Genomic DNA, 20,270 nt, shown 5'->3' with positions numbered 1-20,270 from the left:
TTAGGCCTGGAGACCTTGTATGGCTAAGTACACAGAACTTATAACTAAAAATGCCATCCACCAAATTTTCTCCTAGGTCATTGGACCTTTCCCCATTTTACAACAGACTGAGGCTGTAACCTACTAAATAAAAATTGCCACCCACATTGAAAATACATATGGGCAGATTTTCAAAGGCTACGCGCGTAAGCTGAGGAAATCTGCCCCTGCGTGCGTGTCCCGGGACTTGCAAAAAGGGGTGGTTTGGGGGCGTGGCCAGGGGGCGTGGCGGCAGCTCGGGGCGTGTTTGGGGGTGTGGCGGCAGTCTGTGGCGGTCTGGGGGCGTGGCCGAGTGCCCCAACACAGCGGCCTGTGTCGGGGCCTGCCGCGCCAGCAGACATTTGGCGCGCGCAAGTTACGACTGCCCGGAGGCAGGCGTAACTTCCTGGATAAAGGTTATGAGGGGGATTTAGGTAGGGCTGGGGGGTGGATTAGATAGGGGAAGGGAGGGGAAGGTGGGGGAGGTGGAAGGAAAGTTCCCTCCGAGGCCGCTCCGATTTCGGAACGGTCTTGGAGGGAACGGGCAGCCCGCACAGGGCTCGGCGCGCGCAAGGTGCACAAATGTGCACCCCCTTGCGCGTGCCAACCCCGGATTTTAAAAGATACGTGCGGCTACGCGCGTATCTATTGAAATCCGGCGTACTTTTGTTTGCGCCTGGTGTGCGAACAAATTTTTTTTAAATGTACCCCATAATGTCTTCCATGTTTTGCTGCTGAAATCTTTTATCCTCTCATGGCCATCTTCGCGGCCTCCCAGTCCCACAGAAGCAACATCTGAGGCTACCCCTGAATTAAATGTACAGGAGATTTTAGATTCCAGGAGGTAGTGAAACTGCATAGAATACCTCCTATCCTGAAAGAACTGCGGACCAGAGGAAAACTCTTGGGAGCCAGCCTGCAATCTCCAGGCCCCCCTCAGTTGGTGAAAGTCTTCCACCGCTGCTTCCCTCAGAAGATGAAGCCAAGAAGCCTGGGGAAGGGGGGTCTTAGGAGGGGGGGGGGGGTACTATAAAATTTAGGCCAGTCATGGAGATGCCCCTGACCAGCAACTTAACCCCAACACAACAGGGCTCGGAAGATGCCGCCAGTATCTAGCAGTAAAGATCCTGGTTGTCTTTGCTGGCTGCCTACGGCATGGATACTGCCTTATTGCTTTTCCCACAGGTTCCACCTGGGTACACATGCACGGTGCACTCTGTCCTTTATTGGTCATGCGGCGTGAAACTTTCAAGAGGTGCTCAATGATGATGTTGGCATGGCTGGGTACATAAGCCCTAGCTGCGCTCCAAGCCCTGCCTCATTCCTATCCTTGCCTTGGACTGACTTCTTGCATCTGACCACTGCCTGGACCTTGACTACTCTTCACTTTTCACCTGCCACTGATCACTGCCTGGACCTGACCTCATTGCCCACTGCCTGCCTCGACCCTCTGCCTGTCTCTGGTGTATTCTCTGATTGCTACCTGCCCAAACCCAGCTTGATCCTGGGCTCACTCTCTCTCCTTGCCTTGTGGGACTTTCACCTATGGCCTGTCGGCCCCTGGAACCCAAGGGCTTAACCTGTGGGGAAAGGGGTTGGTTAAGGTAAAGCTCCTGACCAGGCCTGTCCCAAGGTACATCCGCCAGCTGTTGGTGTGGGCCTAGGTGGTTTGCTCCCTAGGCTGTGTCAACCACACCACTGCACTAGGGTCCACCTTCCTTACACCTCCTAAGAAAAAAATGGCCTTTGCAATTCCTACCAGCATATACCAATTTATGATCCTATCTTTTTGTCTTCATGAAGTGTTAACAGTCTTTCAGAATCTGATTAACCTGATATTGAGGCCCTACTAGGAGTACGCAGTGACCTATTTGGATGACTTAGTTATGCATAGCAATCACTGGGTATCCCACTTAAAGTCAGATGGGCAGCCAGACTTTTTTTTCACAAATGTATTTATTGTTTTTAAGTTGTAAGAAATAAAACATAAAAACACCAACAAACTAACAGTAATCAGTGTCATTTTTATATGATGTTAGATGTACAAAAGTACATGTGGCATACAAGTTATTCAAATGTTGTTCTTTTATAATTTGAAGAATTTACTTCATTCCTTACAAATTCTTTTAAACTTATTTATATAACCCTGGTGGGCATACACTGCCTTCTCCTTAGGAATTACATCAATCCTCCTTCAGGGCAATCCTATGGCAAACCAAAAATAGATTCTACCCTGGAGGATCACCAAAGAAACACTAGAAAGATTTGTTTTTTATTTACGTCTGTGGACCCTTGGGCTAAGGCAAGAATGACTTTACCTGCAAGGAGGAGTCCTGCAGGTTCTCACTGTTGGCAGGTCGACATAGGTGAAGAAAAGACTGGTCAGGACCTTCACCTATACCAGCCCGCATTCCCCTTGGGTTGAGCCTTTGGGTACTGGGGTCAGCAGGACTTTATGCATGAGTCTTTGCAGATGATAGGAGAGATGTCCAAGGCCAGGCTAGGGTTGTAGGCAGGCAGTGATCAGATGTATCCAGGGTCCAGGCAGAGGTGAGAGGCAGGCTGTGGTCAGGCATATCCTAAATCCGGTCAGAGGCAGGCTGTGGTCAGGCATACCCTAAATCCAGACAGAGGTCAGAGGCAGGTAGGCAAGGGTTGGAACAAGCGGACAACGAAGACTGGAACACAACACACACTATTTAGCAGCAGCTGGACCTGTTGCTGGGGCAGAGTATGTTGGGAGAGCTACCCTTATATAGGATAATAGGAATAATGTCATCATTAGGGGCCGTGGGGATTTTCCCACCATGGTCCCTTTAAGAGTCTTGATGTCAGCTGCGCACAAGCCTAAAGGCACAGCAGAGAGAGGAACTGTCAGCGACCTGCTGCAAGAGGGATTGGCGGCATCCTACCGTATTGGGGACAGCAGCAGCCTGCAGGAGCATTCTGGCTGCGAAGGTAAGAGTGACGGCTTGTGGAGACAGCCCATAAGCTGTCAAGTGCAACAGTACCCTGGCTCTAAAGTCTCTTCCCTGAGGCTTTGGATTTGGGTTTCTTTGGTTACTTCTGGTGGAACTCCTTCAATAGATTGGGATCCAGTATGTTGGATGATGGCTCCCATGAGTTTTCCTCTGGGCCGTAGTTCTTCCAGGAGATCAGGTACTCAATTTCCTTGCCTCTTTGGTAGGAGTCCAGGATCTCTTGGACTTCATATAATTGGTCTGGAGGGCCAGGAAAGTACCAGTGGTTTGAGTAGGGAAATTTGAAATGCATCATGGATATTTAAGGTGGGTGGCAGCTTAGGTGGTACGTGACCAAGCCCACTTGTCATACAACTGGAAAAGGCCCAATGAAGTGTGGTGCTAAATGCATCGAGGGGAGCCATAGGCATAGGTGCCGGGTACTGTCCTCCTTTGGGCATCTGCTGTTTTCTTGGCTAGGGTGGTGGCTTTCTCAATCAACTGATTGGTTTGTTTCCATAATTCATGCAATTCCTAGGAAGGGAGCTGAGCTGTTATTTATTTATTATTTATTTATTTAACGTTTTTATATACTGAACATTTGTATACACTTCACTTCGGTTTACATTGTTAATGAGGACCAAGTGTTAATCCTGGTCCAATAAAAACGTATTATATTGACTGTATCGAAAAAAGCTCAAACTATAAAATTAAATTAATAAAACATGTAAAATTAAAATATTGAAAATATTAAGATATCAAAAAAAATATTGAATTGCCCATTAAAATTAACTTAAAATTGCTAACCAATAGGTATAAAACTAAATAAGAGGGAACCACACCACCTCGAGGAAGGGTTTATCCTTTATCCTTGCCGGAAACACAAGCGATGTCACAATATATCTCAGAGAATTTAGCTAAGGTGTTCATCAGACCCTCTAAATCGCCTACCAGAGCGGGTTTTTTCTTTGTAGGGAAGAAGGATGACTCCCTGAGACCATGTATCGATTACAGAGGTCTGAACGCCATCATTAAGAGGGATCGTTATCCTCTCCCGCTTATTCCTGAACTCTTGGATAGACTACAAGGAGCTAAAATTTTCACTAAGCTCGACTTACGGGGTGCTTACAATTTGGTCTGCATCAGACCCGGAGATGAATGGAAGACAGCCTTCAATACTAGGGATGGGCATTATGAGTATTTAGTGATGCCGTTCGGACTGTGCAATGCCCCAGCAGTCTTCCAGCATTTGATGAACGAGGTGCTTCGCGAAATGTTACAAACCTCCGTCATAGTCTATCTGGATGATGTACTAATTTACTCTCAAGACCTAGAATCGCATCGGAAGCACGTGAGGCAGGTGCTACAAATTCTTCAAGACAATCATCTGTATGCAAAACTTGAGAAATGCATGTTTGAGCAGCAGTCCTTACCATTTCTTGGATACAGTGTCTCCGCAACAGGATTTCAGATGGATCCCGAAGAGGTCTCTGATATAAAGGATTGGCCTCGCCCTAGAGGAATAAAGGCTTTACAACGTTTCCTTGGATTTGCGCTTTTACAGACAATTTATTCCTCACTATTCCCTTAAGGTTGCTCCTCTTACCGCCCTTACCAGAAAAGGGGCCGATGCCGTGGAATGGCCTTAAATAGCTTGTCAGGCCTTTGAGGACCTTAAAGAGCCTTCTTACAGGATACTTGTCTTCATCACCCTGATCCGCTACGCCCTTTTATAGTGGAGGTGGATGCTTCCAATATAGCAGTAGGTGCCGTCCTCAGTCAGCAATCCAGTACTGGAAAATTGTTACCTTGTTCATATTTCTCCAAGAAGTTCTCCACTGCATAATGTAACTATAGTATTGGAGACAAAGAACTTTTGGCGATCAAATTGGCATTTGAAGAATGGAGACAATGGCTCGAAGGTGCTGTTCACCCTATCACAGTGTACACCAATCACAAAAATTTAGAGTTCTTGAGTCGAGCACAACGCCTAAATCCTAGGCAGGCTCGTTGGTCTCTTTTCTTGAATTGCTTTGATTTCACAATACGCTACCGACCCGCAGCTAAGAACATCCGGGTGGATGCATTGTCTTGCAATTCAGAATTAGAGGAGGACGGAGAACTTCCTCAGTACATTCTCGATCCGGCAAAGATCAACGTATCTTCTACGAGGGTAAGCTCTCTCGGAAAGACAGTAGTTCCTAGATGGAATCGTCGGGAGATTCTTAGTTGGGCCCATGACTCCCTCACTAGTGGTCATGCTGGCCGCGAAAGAACTCTGGATCTTCTGAACCGATATTATTGGTGGTCTAGCATAAGACAGGATGTTCGCACCTATGTCGAGTCGTGTCCCACCTGTGCTAAACAAAAACCTCAAACAGGACAACCTTGGGGCCTTTTGCAACCCTTGCCCATACCAGTAGAGCCCTGGACACACATTGCCAATGATTTTGTGGTGGATTTGCCTGTTTCTGACAGCAACATCTTTTAAGAGACCTCACAATACAATGTAAATATTTAATCCTTAACTGCTCAGTTATCATGCGCTAATTCTTTCCCCAGTTATTTCAACCTTGTTGTAATATAACTTTATGACCTCTTTGCACTTGTTAATGTTCCGGTTTTTTCGTTTCACACCTCCTTGTTATCTGTAAACCAGCATGATGTGATTTTTAATCACGAATGCCGGTATAGAAAAACTCTAAATAAATAAATACAGTCATCTGGGTAACAGTGGACCATTTCTCCAAAATGGCCCACTTTGTGCCTCTTCCCAAGTTACCTTCAGCACCAGAGTTGGCTCAATTATTCACTCAGCACATCTTTCGAGTCCATGGTCTACCGCAAAGCATTGTATCAGACAGGGGACCTCAGTTTACTGCCCGATATTGGAGGGTGTTATGTAAGAAATTTGGAGTCCAACTCAACCTGTCTACGGCCTTTCATCCTCAAAGCAATGGGCAGACCGAACGAATGAATTGTTCTTTGAAAACATTCCTGTATGTCTTTTCTACGGAGAAACAAGATAATCGGGTTTCACTACTCCCTTGGGCCGAGTTTTCTTACAACAATCACATGCACTTTGTTACTGGGAGGTCGCCCTTTCAAGTAGTGTATGGGCGGCAACTCAGACCTCCCATGCCCCTGCCACTATCTGTTCCTTCACCAGCTGCTCAACTGTCCGCGTTACAGTTACAGAACCTCTGGAATTCGGTTCAATGGAGGCTATCGCAATCTGCAAAACTAGCTAAGAAATGTGCAGACAGACACCGACGACCAGCACCAGTGTTTCTACCTGGTGATAGGGTTTGGTTGAGTACGAAGAACCTTCATCTTAGAATTCCATCTAAGAAATTAGCTCCCAAGTACTGTGGTCCTTTTTGAGTGGCGGAGAGAGTGGGGCTAGTATCTTACCGGTATACATAATGTGTTTCATGTTTCCTTGTTAAAACCACTGATCCTTTCCAGGTACCATCATCGGCCTCCAGAACCTGCGGAGGCTCCGGTTCAAGATGATGTGACCTATCAGGTCCGTGAGGTCCTTGATGTTCATTTTTTCCATCGACTATGGGAGGAGTACCTCTTGGCATGGGAGGGCTGCAGTCCAGAGGATTACACCTGGGAACCGGCCTGAAACATCTTAGACAAGTCCCTCCTGCGACAATTCCATTTTGGATCATCCTGGTAAACCAGTTCCTTTGAAGAGGGGGTGTAAGGGAGGGGGTACTGTTGCGGTCCCGGTTGCTAGGCTAGCGACCGGGTCCTTAACTTATTTCTCCTCTGGGAAGCCGTGCCATGTCGCAGCGAGTTTCAGGCCTACCAGGCCGTGCTGCGGCGGTGTCTAACTCTGCCCCTCCGGGGGCAGGCGCGAGAAAGGATCTTTAACAGCCCAGCACCCGGAGGCAACGGACAGCTCCTTTGATGACGTCAGATACCGGCAAGCTACTTAAGCCGGCGGCTGTCTGCTTAGAATTGCTTTGCAAGAAGTTCCTCTTCAGAGTGATTTGCTGCTCCGGTGACTCCTGATCCAGTGGCTCCTGCTCCTGTGACTCCTGATTCTTCTGATCCTGTTCCAGTCCATTGTATATATTTCGGATTCCTTTGCTTGATTCTCTGGCTTTTGACCTCGGCTTCACTTCGTTCCTCCTGTCTGCTGCCTGCCTCGACTTTTGGATCGTCTTCTCATCGCTTCGCTCCATCGTCGCCAAAGTCCCAGCAGTCCAGGTCCTCACGGGCTCCTCCCGGGGGGATCTTGGGCTTCCAGGGCGAAGACTTCATCTTCACTACTCCCGCCTAAGTCCCAGCGGTCCGGGTGCTCAAGGGCCCCTCCCGGGGGTACCGCGGACTTCCAGGGTGAAGCTTCTTCACGGTATTCAGTCAGCCAGCCGCCAACCCGGCCTTCTCTTCAGTGGAATCCAACTACTCTTCTCCTCAAGGCCGGCCCAAGGGTCCACATCCCTGGTCTCAACAGTTTATTCCATATCCCTTTGAATTCATTGACTGTCTTCATCCTCATCACCTCCTCCTGAAGGACATTCCACGCATTCACCACTTTCTCCATAAAGAAATATTTCCTGATGTTGGTTTTGAGTCGTCTCTCCTGGAGTTTCATTTTGTGATCCCAAGATCTACTGTTTCCTTTCCAAATGAACAAGTTCAAAGTTTGTGCATCATTAAAACCTTTCTGATATCTAAAGGCCTGTATTCTTTAGCTTCTCCTCATAAGTCTTCTGATACAAACCCCATAACATTTTGCTGGTCCTTGACTGAAATGTCTCTATCCTTTCTGAGATATGAGCTCCAGAACTGAACACAATACTCCAGGTGAGGCCTCACCAAAGATCTGTACAAGGTCCCTTGACCTGGTTTTGTACACCTCTATTAATACCAATTTAAAAGTTTTAAAGAAAAATTTGTAATCACTAGAAACAGTAAGCAATTAGTTTACTTCCTCTTTTTATTATCTGATGCATGCACAGACAAAAATGCCACCAGCAGCTAACAAAAGATAATGAGAGCTCTGAGAGACACAGTAATATTTGACACCTCATAAATGATCGTTGGACAGTAATAACAAGCGCTGGACAAATCAATGGTCATTTTATCATACTTTACATGAATTTTATGATTTTTCATCAATATGCAATAAATTCCAAGAATCTTATGCCCTTTTCTGAGTAACTAATACCTATTCATAAGCTTATGTTTTTCTTAAGAAATAACCATAACTTTTTCAGTAAACAACTCTATCTACTCCCATATATGGGAGTAGATATATATAAACATATAAATTTTAGCTACTAGCATGCGGTAGCTACATCATTCTCATTGCTTCTGCCTTAAGCTGTTACTAGCTTGGCCTAAGAAGTGTTGAGAGCATGTCATGGAAGAGACACCATGCAGTACCAGCAGCCTCCATGCCCTGGGACTATTTCCCTGCCTTTCACTGCCCAGCTGCATTGTGTTACACTTCGACTACAAATGACTCAGCTACAACCAATGATGCAATCTCCTCTCTGATGATGAAATTCAGGAAAACAAGGTGATGCTGTCGCAAATGAGCATTATAACAAGGAAAGTGAAGGAGGAAGTTTCAATGGAACCAGCAATTGTATCCATAACTTCTGATTAAGTTGCTAGGCAAAGGGCAGCACCATCCTGGATTTCACCAGAGGAAGCCGAACAACTTTTGATTGGGGGGGGGGGGGGGCAAGCCAACACCAAGTTCCACCCCTGCCCTCCCTCTCCCCTGCCATTCCTCTCTCTGTCCCCCTTGCCCCCACCCACCTCTCTCACCTCCATGCCCCACACCCTCTATTTCTCTCTGCCCTACCCCCATCTTTCTCCCCCAGGCCCAATCCCTCTCCTCACTCCATCCCCTTTTCTCCATCTTCTCCCTCTGCCAACTCCCCTCTCTCCCATCACCCCCAGCCTGGGCTCTGAGTATGACCAGTGGCAGTTGCAAAACTCCCATGCCCTCTAATCACATCCCTTTAGCCTGGTGATCCTCTTTCTTCATCCTTCCCTTCTCCTGTGCTGGTTGGCGGCAGGAGACGGAGCGCAATGGTGACTCGGGCACTCTTCCTCCTCCTCTTCCCCTGCTGCTTGGCCCAGCTGCTTGAACTGTGCAGTCATACGGTGTCCCGTGTGGTTCAAAGCACAGTTGGACGGACCCAGGGCTGTAGAGATGGGAAATGCGGCCCAGGGCCACCGCTGTTCTCGTCCTTCTACCACCAATCGGAGCGGCAAGCCAGCCAGCTGCAAGCCTGACCCAGCACCGGATGTGCCACAAGAATTCGGTGGGACCTGGGTAATTCGCGGAAAGGGCCATAATTTGCAGCCCTTTTCATGGAGTCGCTGTGCTGCTCTGCCCAAAGTTGCCCGTTCCGATGCCTGTGGATTTCACTATCCCTCATTAAAACTCTACAGGGAGCAGCCTGAAAATAAAATCCTTCCATCTGCAGCTATTTGATTCTACCGGCATTCCACCCAATTATACATTCATCAGGGGAAAAAAGACCTTGCCTTTAAATTTAAATGTGACTTTATATTTAAATTGAAGAACTCAATACAATAAGCCTGTTGAACGAAAGGTTTTCCCTATGGACAAAGAATGGGGGGAAAAAAAACACCTTTTATAAATCAGTTCAAATGTATATACCACCCCAGTCTCAGGAACAATGCTTTCCTTTTTATGAACTGCAACAAACATAATTTCTGGGATTAAATAAAACACAATGCTGCCAATTCTCCCCGTCTTAATTTTAGTGGCTGGAGAGATTTCTAGAAACAGTGATCTACACAGGATGGAAGCACGGAAATATACATAACTTGATGTGGGTTTTAGAAACCACTCCCAGGTTTGCAGGCATCCAAAGTTCACCAAATCGTTTTAGTTCAGCTTTAGTACAAAGTATCACCTTTATTGATTAATTTGCTTTCCTGGTTCAGCATATTCTAAGCATGAAAATAGATAAGCCTTTCCATGGACATTTGAAAAATACATGCGGATACATCAGACACATAGTAACAGATATACAAAGGGGTTGAATATTTGAGAAACAACGGTATACTTCTCAAACTTCTAACTTTACGGTTCTCGAGGGCTGCAAAAAGGTCTATTTTCAGGATTTCTACAATGAAAATGCATGAGTTCTATTTGCATGCAATGGAAGCAAGATATTCAAAGGAAAATTGGTTCTTACCTGCTAATTTTCGTTCCTGTAGTACCATGGATCAGTCCAAACCCTGGGTTACGTCACCAATCCAGCAGAGGGAGGCAGAGAAACATTCTACTGACTCTGACGTATACCCTGGGGTGCCACCTGCAGTCCATCAGTACTGAACGATATCAAAGCAGAAATCTAACCAATAAAACTAACTGGCTATCTAAACTCTATAACATACTTCCTACTCACAAATCCTAAGTGGAAGCAGAATCCCAAGGAACCGTGGGAATAAACAAGCAAACATTAAGAAAGTAGACAGCATGAAATGCGGTTTATACACCAAAACAGTGAACGAGCGGACTCTCCGAAGAAAAAAATAATTGTTATAATTAGACCTAAAGGGCGGGCCTCTGGACTGATCCATGGTACTACAGGAACGAAAATTAACAGGTAAGAACCAATTTTCCTTTCCCTGTACATACCTGGATCAGTCCAGACACTGGGATGTACCAGAGCTGTCTTACTTGGGGTGGGACCCAGAGAGTCCCGCTCGGAGAACACTCTCCCCGAAAGCTGCCAAGCTCCGAGCAAGTCGCTGCCTTACAAATCTCCTGAGGAGAAACTAGTTGACACTCCACCCATGACGTAGCTTGCGACCTAGTGGAATGAGCCCTCAAACCTTCCGGAAGATCTCGACGAGCCAAAAGATAAGCTGACCGTATGGTCTCTTTTAACCAGTGAGCAATCGTAGCCTTGGAAACATTATGACCCTTAAGAGGACCATTCCACAGAACAAACAAATGATCAGACAATTGAAAACTGTTGGTAACTTCAAGATAACACAACAGCACACGTCGCATATCCAGTTTCTTGAGATCCTTAGAGGAAGGATCTGTACGATCTAAACACGGAAAAGCTGGAAGCTCTACCGACTGATTTAAATGAAAAGAAGAAACAACCTTGGGTAAAAAAGAAGGCAGTACGTAATGAAACTCCCGTATCAGAAATTCTAAGAAAGGGCTCTCTGCAGAACAAGGCCTGTAACTCTGAAATTCTACGAGCTGAGGAAATGGCCACAAGGAAAACCACCTTCAACGTAAGATCTTTCAAAGTCATATGTTTAAGGGGTTCAAAAGGTGCCGTACACAGAGCCCTGAGAACCAAATTCAAACTCCATGCAGGACAAGGGTTCCGGAAAGGAGGACATAGATGTTTTGCGCCTCAGAGAAAACATGCCACGTCCGGATGCGCTGCCAAAGATAATCCACGTACCTTACCCCGAAAGCATCCAAGAGCTGCAACTTGGACACACAAGGAACTGCAAGATAAACCTTTCGCTAAACCATCTTGTACAAAAGACAAAATATCCGATATGGAAGCCTGCACCGGATCTAATTGGTGCTCAATACACCACGTTTCAAAAACTCTCCACTCTCTCACATAAGCCAAAGATGTAGAAGGCTTACGAGAACACAGTAAAGTAGCCACCACAGCATCGGAATAACCTTTGTTTTTTATCCGTTGCCTCTCAAAAGTCATGCCGCTAGAGAGAAGCGTTTGACCTCTTCCAAACAAACCAGACCCTGAGACAAGAGACACAGCAGATCCCGAAATCGTAGGGGACCGTCCAGCGCCAGACTGACCAAGTCCACGAACCACGGATGTAGTGGCCACTCCGGAGCCACTAAAACAACATTGACTTGTTGAAGCTCTATCCGACACAGGACCTTGCCGATCAGAGGCCAGGGTGGAAACACATAGAGAAGAACATCCTTTGGCCAAGGAACTACCAGAGCGTCCACTCCTTCTGCTCCTCTTTCCCTCCTGCAGCTGAAGAACCAAGGGGCCTTGGAATTCTGGAATGTTGCCATGAGAGCCATTGCCAGTCTGGACCACTTGTTGCATATTTTCTGATAGGCTTCTTCGCACAGTTCCCACTCCCCCGGGTCGAGATGATGACGACTGAGGAAATCGGCTTGAACATTGTCTACCCCAGCAATGTGAGAAGCTGCGATACTGAGCAGATGTTGTTCCCACCCAGGTGATCAGCTGCTGCGCTTCCCGCGCCTTCGAGTTCATCCCTGGTGATTGATGTACGCTACCATGGTCGCATTGTCAGAGAGAATCCGTACCGACTTCCCGCATAGGAGAGGTTGAAGAGCGATCAATGCCAAACATACCGCTCTAGTCTCTAACCGATTGATCGACCACCGTGCTTCTTCTTTGGACCACTGACCCTGAACAGATGTTTTCTGACATACCGCTCCCCAGCCTGAAAGACTGGTGTCTGTGGTGATGACAGTCCATTCCGGAATCTCTAGAGGGACTCCCCACTGTAGATTGACCGCCTGTAACCACCAACCCAGACTGGATCGAGTCTTCTCTGTAAGGGGAAGGGGAAGGTGGTATAGTTCCGAAACCAGATTCCAGTGTGAAAGCAATGCAGACTGAAGTGGCCTCATATGCACAAAGGCCCAGGGAGCCAACTCCAGAGTGGAAGTCATTGAACCGATTACTATCAAATAATCCCGTACACATGGTATAGGAATGGACAGTAAGTTTCGGATTTGCGTTTGCAGCTTGAGAAGGCGATGTTCTGGAAGGAACACTCTCCCTTGACGAGTGTCGAACAGTGCGCCCAAAAATTCCAGTGACTGCAAAGGAACTAGGTGACTCTTTTCCTTGTTGATCACCCAGCCTAGAGACTGCAAAAGGTCGATGACTCTGCTGACGAATGAGTGACAAAGAGACTCCAACTTCGCCTGAATTAACCAGTCGTCCAGGTATGGATGGACCAAAAGACCCTCCTTCCTGAGTTGTGCTGCCACCATAATCATTACCTTGGTAAATGTTCTGGGAGCTGTGGCTAACCCGAATGGGAGAGCCCTGAATTGATAATGCTGTCCTAGAATGCAAAATCTGAAAAATGTTTGATGATCGGAGCGAATGCCGATGTGAAGATAGGCCTCGGTGAGGTTGAGAGATGCTAGGAACTCTCCCTTGTGTACCGAAGCTATGACGGACCGGAGAGTTTCCATTCGAAACTTGGGAATCCGTAGGCAATGGTTGACTCTTTTGAGGTCGAGAATGGGATGAAAGGCTCCTTCCCTTTTTCGGAATGACAAAGAAAATTGAGTAACGACCCTTCCATTGTTCTGATTGAGGAACTGGAAGTATAGCTCCGAGGCCGCTCAAACGCTGCAGAGAGTCCTTTATTGCCCGATGTTTTTCCAGGTAAGAACATGGTGAAACCAGAAATCGGTGGTGAAGCCGCTGAACAAAATCTAAAGCGTAACCTTGATTTATCACCGTGAGAACCCACTGATCTGACGTCCATCTGGTCCATTCCCCGTAAAACAGAGATAGTCTGCCTCCTATAACCGGAACCGGGGAATGGACCGGCCCTATCTCATTGGGCAGACTTTGTTCCACCTGAAGCTTGGGAATTTCCAGGTCTTCCGAAACAGCGGCCACAAAAGGACTGAGGCCAATTCTGTTGCCTACCCGAAGACTGCTTAGCAGGTGGAGCCGATGGACGAGAAGAACGAAATCTTCGACCAGACCGAAAACGAAAGCGGGATGAGAAGGAGCTTCGAGCTCTAGGAAGATCCTCCGGTAATTTGTGAATCTTATTCTCTCCTAAGGACAGAATTATGTCTTCCAAGTCCTTCCCAAAGAGCAATTTTCCCTTAAAGGGTAAAGCTCCTAACTGAGCCTTTGAGGATGCGTCCGCCGACCAATTCCTCAACCAGAGGAGTCTGCAAGCCGACACTGAAGCCACCATAAAGCGAGCCAAAGTCCTGAGGAGATCATATAAAGCATCTGCGCTGTAGGCAACCGTAGCCTCCAATCGACCAGCTTGTGCTAGCAACTCATCAGAGAGGGAAGAATTGTTTTGCAATGACTGGACCCAACGCAGGCCAGCTCGTAAAGCCAAGCTACTACACATAGCCACCTGCACACCAAGTGCAGAAACCTCAAAAATTCGTTTGAGCTGAACCTCCAGTTTACGATCCTGTAGATCTTTTAAGGGCCGTAGCTCCCGTCACTGGGATAGTTGTCCTCTTAGTGACAGCTGACACTGCGGCATCTACGTTGGGAAGCTTCAAGACCTCCAAGGCCGCCTCCGGTAACGGATATAGCTTGTCCATGGCCCGTCCTACCTCAAGACCTAATTCAGGAGTGTCCCACTCCCGGTACAAAAGGTCAGTGAGAGAAAGATGGAAAGGAAAGGACGTCGACGGACCCCTAAGACCTAGCAACACTGGATCGATATCACTCATTCGAGAATCCTTCTTCGGAGCCTCAAGACTGAATTCAAGTAAAATTGCCGGAATCAAAGGACTAAGTTCCTCCCTCCTAAAAAGGCAAACCACTTTGGGATCACCCTATCCGTTATGTGAGGGCCAGAACTATTGCCCAAACCAGGATCCCCTCCGAGATCCACATCCAGCAGGGACTTGCCCTGGATAGCCAAAGAGTCCTGTTCAGAGTCCTCCGAAGTAGAAAAAGTAAATGATCCGGGCCTGAGCGAAGGGGACACTTTGGAGCTGACTAGGCACCAAAACCACTTGGTCTCACATGTTTGGAATAGTGGACCTTTAGACACTGTCCAGATGAGCACTCTCTATACTTTCTGCGGTCCTTCTCGGACTTATAAGCCTTATGGAGAAACCGGATAAAATCCCCTGAAAAGGAGGAAGAGGAAGAGGAATTTGAGGCTTCCTCAAGGCTCTCCTCGCCTAAACATATCTCAGCTTCGCGTGGCTTGTCCCCACCAGGGACTGCCGGCTGCGGCGACAAGGGAGGCGGATCCAAATCTCCCTGCATGGCCTGCTGTGTCGCCGCTCGAATAGTACTTAGCACAGCTTCTGTACCTGCACTGCAGCGAAACAGGTCTGGAGTAGGGGAGCACCTGCGCCGAGGCTTCGGGGCCGCGCGAGCCGGCCTACTTGCTTTTTTCGTGGTTAAAATAGACGGGCCTTCCCCACCGGGGAGGCAAGCAGAGCAGAGACTCTCCCGTGAGAGCTACGCGCGCGCATCACCACACGCAGCAGGCCCGAGCCTCGCAGCATTATGAGAAAAAAACGGCGCGAAGAAAAAGAATAAAGTACACCCCGACGCGAAAAGTAACAACTACGGCGCCGCCGAACACTGAAATACTGAAATAAACCACAATAAAAGCTGCCGGCAGAAAGAGAAATAAATAGAAATTTATTTTTTTTACCTGACCAAATGCCACGGACCCCGGGAGCTGCTCCAAATAGGGTGAGTGAGCCGGGCCCCCCGGTATCACCCCTGCCCGGAGTGGTTGCTGGGTAAAAAACCTTCCCAACTCCGGCGACCTCAGAACCAGGAGGGATAGTCCCCTTCAGGACCTCCCAACCTCCTGGGAGGCAATGAGGCAGCTGGTGGTAAAAGTTAGACTGAATTTACTTTTTTTTTTTTTTTTTTTTAAATTAAAGGAACAGCCTTTCACACACAAAAGACCTAGAAACCTCACTAAAACTAATTCCTAAACAACCTGACCAGAAAAAAAAACTACCACAGACTGCAGGGCTAGGCACGTCCACCTCTGTTGGGAAACAGAGAAATACTGATGAACTGCAGGTGGCACCCCAGGGTATACGTCAGAGTCAGTAGAATGTTTCTCTGCCTCCCTCTGCTGGATTGGTGACATAACCCAGGGTCTGGACTGATCCAGGTACGTACAGAGAAATGGATTTTATGCATATTCACTGAAGAAATCCTGAAAACCAGACCAGTTTTCAGCCCTTGAGGACCAGTTTGTGGACTCGTGCTCTAAAGCCTGATGTTTTGTGACTTTCTTTAGTATGAACAGGTTGGGGAATAGGACTGATATCTGTTCATGGCAGGGGGGGGGGGTGTGTTTCACACTTAAAATGAGAGCGGAGAAGTACACAACCCAGCCTGTAGGCATATTGTGCTCTATGATCTTTACAAATTAGCAGTTCATGTGTGCCAAAAACTGCAATGGTTAATGCAATGGTTCTCAAAATATTTTCTGTCAGGAGACACCTGATAGATTGTTCTCACATGTGTAACACACTGAACACATGACTGTCACAGGGCTAAATGTAAACATATACTCTGCATCCACAGGAACCCCACCCCCAACTTCCCAATAATGGGTGCAGAGCAGAACTAGGACATTTCCCATACAATTCATCATACAAAAATGATATTTCTGGTATCACCTTAATGATAGCCAGAAACTGGAATGGAAACCTAAAAAATCCACTCTGTGGATTTCTCCAGTGTAAAACTGGAGAAATGGAATCAGAAATCTAGCACATAACATAGTCCCAGGTCTGCAATAATGCACACAAACTAATCCTCTCAAAGTTATACCTGCATTATGGAACATACTCAAACAGTAACAACCCTATTTATTTATTTATTTAGCAGTTTTCTATACCGACCTTCATAGTAGATAACCATATCGGATCGGTTTACATTTTAACAAAGGGTAAAACTGAGGTAACAATTCTGGTAAATAATAGATAACAAAGGAAAAGGAATAAGTCAAAGTTACAATCAACAAGGTATGGAAAACTTGGAGGCTTAAAGACAAGCTGGAAGGAAGATAGAGGCAGGTAGAATAAATATAACATGATACGAATAATTTAACGGGTTAGAGCATATGCTTTAACCAGGAAATGCCAGTGTCCATTGTTCAGGAGGAAGTGTGTCAAGGTCCTTGTAAGAAGTGAGGCTCAAACTAGTGATTATCCGGTGGATCTGGGAAGGCTTGGTGAAAGAGCCACGTCTTTAGTCTTTTTCTGAAGGTTAAGAGGCAGGGTTCCAATCTGAGATTTGCTGGGATATTGTTCCAGATAGCTGGGCCTGCAATTGAAAAAGCTCTGTCTTTGGTCGTAGAGAGGCGAGTGGCTTTAGTAGGGGGAAATTTCAGAGTGCCTTTGTGGATATCTCTCGTTGGTCTGTTAGAGGAGTGGAGTTTGAAAGGGATATCCAGGTCGAGTTGGAGTTGCTGATGGATGGTTTTGTGTATTAGGGTAATAGATTTGTACAGGATTCTGAAATTTACTGGTAACCAATGTAGGTTTCTGAGGACGGGGGAGATGTGTTCACCGTGGCTGGTGTTGGTCAGCAGTCTCGCTGCCGCATTTTGTAACATCTGCAGTGGTTTGGTGGTAGATTTAGGGAGGCCTAGAAAGAGGGCACTGCAGTAATCTATTTTGGTGAACAGAAGAGCCTGGAGGACTGTCCTGAAGTCTTGGAAAAATAAGAGTGGTCTCAGTCGTTTCAAAACCTGTAGTCTGAAGAAACTGTCTTTGGTAGTTGTGTTGACCATTTTTTTAAGGTTTAGACGATTGTCTATTATTACCCCAAGGTCTCTAACGTGCGTACAGGTGATGTGAGCATTGTGCAGTGAAGGTGGAGGAAGATTGTTTTCATTTGAAGAGATGAAGAGAAGTTCCGTCTTTGAGGCGTTGAGGACCAAGTTTAAGCTGTTGAGTAGATTAGTAATGGATAGAAGACAGTTATTCCAGTAGGTGAGAGCTTTTGAGATGGATTCTGATATTGGGATTAGAATCTGTACATCATCTGCGTACAGATAGTGAATTAGGTTGAGGTCTGTCAGTAGTTGGCAGAGGGGAAGGAGGTATATATTAAAGAGGGTTGGAGATAAGGAGGATCCTTGTGGTACGCCAAGGGAAGATTTTGTTAGAGGTGACTCCTTGTTATTGATTTTGACTTTAAAAGTCCTATTGCTGAGAAAGGACCTGAACCAGTTGTGGGCTGATCCGGAGATGCCGATATCCTCAAGGCGATCCAGGAGGATGGTGTGGTTGACTGTGTCAAATGCCGCCGAAATGTCTAACAGAACTAATAAGAAGGAATGTCCTTTGTCTAATCCCATTATAATATGGTCTGTAAGCGAAATGAGGAGGGTCTCCGTGTTGCGTGATTTCCGGAAGCCATATTGCGAGGGGTATAGGATCTTATGGTCCTCTAGATATTCTGAAAGCTGGGTGTTTACCAGTTTCTCTGTAAGTTTGGCAACGAATGGTAGATTGGAGATGGGTCTAAAGTTGGCTAGTACATTAGGGTCTAGATTGTGTTTCTTGAGGAGGGGCTTAAGAGAAGCTATGAAAAGGCAACACTGCAAATAGTTAACCAGGCCCTAAACACCAATACACCTTCTATTAGGAAAATAGAAGAAGCCAAGCTGCTATAGATCCCTACAAAGAAACTACAAGCTTGCAGAACACCTTTACCTGGATCATACAGAAAGAACACAGACAGACCCGTACCAAATACGGAATAAAGTGACCATAAAGTTAATGTTTTTGTTTTACCATTGTTGCACTGCATACAGAGTATTGCTTCTTGCTGTTTCCAGTTCAGTTTTTGTCTGCACATTTTTATTTATACATTCCTCATGAAATATAAAATAATTCTAAAACTATACTAATAAATAGAATAAATGTTTCAAAACAAATAGAATAATATCCAATCATTAAAAACTTATAAAAGTCATTTAAAATTCTCTGAACACCAATAAAATATTTCAAACAGCAGACACATCACATAATACCCAATAATTAAATGGCAATCAAGAAAAATAAACTTAAAAGGCCACCTTTATTTTCCCACTCCAGCATCTCTATCTCTCTCTCACACACACACACACAAGTCATTTCCCTGAACAATCTTTCTCTCACACCCACCAGTTACCTCCCTGACCAATCTTTTTCTCTCATACCCACCAGTCACCTCCCTGACCAGTCTCTCTCTCTGTCACACACCACTCACCTCCCTGACCAGTCTTTTGCTCAATCACACATGCCTTCTGTCACTTACTTACACATACGGTCTCAATCACACACATTCTCTCACACACACATATGCTGACTCAATTTCTCTGTCACTCACTCATCCCTGTCTCACTCACTCACTCACCTTCCCCCCCACCTCTGTACACATGGCAGCTGCAGCATGAAGCATACTGGATCTGTACTGGGAGACCGAGAAGGGCAGCCAGTGTGCTGCTATTAAAGCAGAGTCATGACAGGCTGGGAACTGCAGCAGGAGCAACTCCCCCTGGCGCCGCGGCACTAAAAAAGGCAGCACTCAGCTGTTTTCCTGTGCTGCAATCATGGCGGTGCAGAGAAGAGGTTGCAGTCAGCAGAGAATGTGGCCGCAGAGATTTCCTGCCTCGCGGGCAGTGCTGGTGAAGGACTGCCTGAGAAAGGAGAAGGAAGCGCTCCCACGACTGCAGGAGGAGGGAGCCTGGGCACGCTTCATCTCTTCCTCTTCTGGGCCATTGGGGCGGGAAGCAGAAACGGCCATGCTGCTGCTGTTATCGGCCTCCACGAACGCTGCTGCTGTTTCCCTCTGGGCTTGAATGTGCTGACAGCCCGTGCAGAAGTGTTCGTCAAAGAATTGTCTGCGTCTTGCTGGGGTGAAGGAGAAGGAGGGAAGAGAAGCGGGAGACCAGGAAGTGCGCGGCACCTCTGCCCGGTGCTTGGTGACACACCGGCTGAGAATCGCTGGGTCAATGCACGAACCGTTCTCTATCTTTACATTTGTCCTCCTTTCAGCAGATTATCCAATTTTCTTGGAAGAAAAGGTACAAAAGTGAATAGAGAGAACAAAAAGGCAGGCTATAAAAAGGCTTTTTAAATCCCCTATGCCTCTCCTGGCGTCTGCCTAACTTGTTTATGTTCAGTGGGAAACATTATGCTTGAAACAAAGGTGGCCTAAATATATTTTCAGCTGATTTTCTACAGGCAGTACGTCCAGCTGTTGCTTTTAATACTGAGAATTCAGATATTTGTATTGGTGTAAGGGGGCAGGGTCACCAATGTGGTCCTTTACTGTTGACTTCAGTGTTTCCAAGGACACTAATAGATGAGGTAAGAGAGAGTAGGCGTGAAGGAGGTGCCTTCTGCTGTGAGTAGTTTAACAAAATTCACGAGCCCTCTTGGTTCTGGGATCTTCGGCTGGGGGTTCTCTCACGGGGAGAGCTCCCTCCTGCAGTCCTGAGCGGGTGGCTGGTGGACCCATGGATGAGGTCCCCAGGTCCTTAGGATCAGGGAGATTTCTCCTGACGTCCAAGAGAAGATTACTTAAA

General features: G+C 46.6%; 1 protein-coding gene across 1 annotated transcript in view; it reads right to left on the bottom strand.

Moving 5' to 3' along the window:
• SLIT1 (slit guidance ligand 1) overlaps positions 1-20,270 on the bottom strand; it is a 580,546-nt gene that overhangs the window by 75,852 nt on the left and 484,424 nt on the right. The window lies entirely within an intron of this gene.

Source organism: Rhinatrema bivittatum, chromosome 7 (genome assembly GCF_901001135.1).
Source record: "Rhinatrema bivittatum chromosome 7, aRhiBiv1.1, whole genome shotgun sequence".
In the NCBI taxonomy this organism is placed as follows: Eukaryota; Metazoa; Chordata; class Amphibia; order Gymnophiona; family Rhinatrematidae; genus Rhinatrema; species Rhinatrema bivittatum.
This window is presented reverse-complemented; position numbering and strand designations above follow the sequence as displayed.